Genomic DNA, 2,445 nt, shown 5'->3' with positions numbered 1-2,445 from the left:
ACCTGTGGTTTGCTGCTGCCCCAGTTCCTGAGTTCTCCAGTTCCCAAGTTCTTCAGCTTCCAGAGTTCCCCAACCACTTTTATTGACAGAGCTGCTGCCACCAGAGAGGGAGACAGATCTTATCCAGATTGAGGGGGATTTGACTGTTTTTGGACTCCAGGTTTTCTTTTTTTTGTCCTTGTTCCCTGTTGGATGTTGTTTGGGGGAAGAAGGAGTTCGGTCGCTGTGTTGTTTTTTCTCTCTTTGTTCTCTTTCTCCACATGTGGTCAGGAGAGGGGAGCTTGTCTGCCATTTTGCCTTTGTCTCATGGACCACGAGGTCATCTATGGAGGGCACCATCTTGGGAGAGAGGTTTCTCTGCCATTTTGTTTTTCTTTGTTCCTGGAGAGTCCACAAGATTTGGCACCTTTGTATCTAGTGATTATCATTGTTATTTTTGCATGTTGTGTTTCATTTTTTAGTAAGCTGTTATTTGTTCACTTATATCTTACATTCATGTCTCCTTATTGGTGAAAAGGGAAGTGGCTAAAAGGGGAGGTAACTCATTTTGGAGTGTTCACCCCTTAAATTGTCTTAAACCAAGATAGCCATCTAGTTCAATGCCTCCTGCAATGAGCAGGGACATCTTCAACCAGATCAGGTTGCTCAGAGCCCTGTCCAATCTGACCTTGAATGCTTCCAGGAATGGGGCATCCACCACCTCTCTGGGCTACCTGTGTCAGTGTTTCACCACCCTTATTGCAAGAAAGGTCATCCTTATATCTAATCTAAATTGACTCTCTTTTAGTTTAAAACCATTACCCCTTGTCCTATCACAACAGGCTCTGCTACAAAGTTTGTTCCCATTTTTCTTATAGGCCCCCTTCAAGTTCTGAAAGGCTGCAATTAGGTCTCCCTGGAGCCCTCTTTTCTCCAGGCTGAACAACCCAAACTCTCTCAGCTTTTCCTCATAGGAGAGATGTTCCATGCCTCTGATCATCTTTGTGATTTGACAATATGCAAGAGCTATATAGGGCTAAGGACAGTAATTTAAGATGAATATAAGTGTATCCAAACAGACTGAAAGTGTCAGACATCTTCAGAGAAATATTCGAAATAGCTTCCAAGATCTTTTGAGAGATAAATTAGAATGTTATCCATTATGCTATTTTTCTCACTTGACATTGAATTGCATTTCTTTTTTTATTTGGTTTGTATGTCAAGGTTTTAGTAGGGGGGCTACATGGGTGGATTCTGTGAGAAGCTCCCAGAAGCTTCCCCTATGTCTGATAGAGCCAATGCCAGTTGGCTCCAAGACAGACACAGCGCTTGCCAAGGTTGAGCCAAAGAACAATAGTGATAGCACCTCTGTGATAACATATTTAAGAAGGAAAACAAACCCCAAAACCTTCATAAACAACAGCAACAGAGAGAAGAGTGATAATATGTGAGAGAAACAACTTTGCAGACACCAATGTCAGTGAAGAAGGAGGGGGAAGAGGTGCTCCAGGCACTGGAGCTGAGATTCCCCTGCAGCCCATGGAAAAAACATGGTAAGGCAGGCTGTTCCCCTGCAACCCATGGATGTTAACGGTGGAGCAGAGATCCACCTGCAGCCAGTGGAAGATCCCACTCTGGAGCAGGCAGATGCCTGCAGGAGGCTGTGACCCCATGGGAAGCCCACGCTGGAGCAGGTTTGCTGGCAGGAGCTGTGACCCTGCAGGGGGTCTTACACTGAAGCAGTCTGTTCCTGAAGAACTGCACCCCATGGAATGGATCCACTGTAGTAATGAGAAGTCATCCCCCTGAGGAGGAAGGAGAGGTAGAGACAGTGTGATGAACTGACTGCATGTAGCAGGACTTATGCCCCCGCCACTAGAGAGTTTATCTGTTGTCTGTTAGCTGATGCAAGGCATCTCGCCCTTCACAAAAGCTTGCTATTTGGTTAAATAACTCACTAAAGACCACCTGTCCCAGTGTTATTCAGGTGCTATGGAAGTGACACTTCTAGCTGACAATAAACATCTTGCTGTGGAAGCGAGATGTGGAAAGATAAGCTGGGATTTCTGACTGACAGACACTTCACTTTACAAACTATAAAAGTTACACCAAACTTTCACAGAGCAGAAATCTTCTGCACATTCCCTGAAATGTGTGGAGTTTTCTCCTGTAAGTCGGGATGCTGACTTTCATGGTTATTCTCCCAGAGGTTGAGTGAAAGGAATCTGTGTACACTGTCATCGATTGGTGGTAAATTACATTGACTGCTAATCTATACTATTTCTTTCCTAGCTATAATATAGGTACCTTTATGTCATGCACTGTTTGATGTAATCTACTAGTAGTTTTTTTTGGTTTATACAGTGTAGTAAGTAACTCTGTTTAAGGACTTTTGTCTGTTACCTTCTGTCTATTCAATAAAGAACTCCTTTTATAATAGACCTAATCAGCTATTCTTAAGAACTT

The 2,445-nt window shown here is 43.5% G+C and overlaps 1 long non-coding RNA gene across 1 annotated transcript in view; it reads right to left on the bottom strand.

Annotated features, from left to right (window-relative positions):
- Positions 1–112, bottom strand: part of LOC108449114 — an 8,261-nt gene extending 8,149 nt beyond the window's left edge. Inside the window, exon 1 of the long non-coding RNA XR_001865233.1 lies at positions 102–112. This is a non-coding gene — a long non-coding RNA (uncharacterized LOC108449114). The remainder of the gene's footprint in view (positions 1–101) is intronic.
- Between the last annotated feature and the right edge of the window lie 2,333 nt (positions 113–2,445).

The sequence above is a fragment of the Corvus brachyrhynchos genome, unplaced genomic scaffold (assembly GCF_000691975.1).
Source record: "Corvus brachyrhynchos isolate BGI_N302 unplaced genomic scaffold, ASM69197v1 scaffold339, whole genome shotgun sequence".
NCBI lineage: Eukaryota > Metazoa > Chordata > Aves > Passeriformes > Corvidae > Corvus > Corvus brachyrhynchos.
The sequence above is the reverse complement of the archived record's forward strand: the minus strand, read 5'-3'. Positions and strand labels throughout refer to the sequence as shown.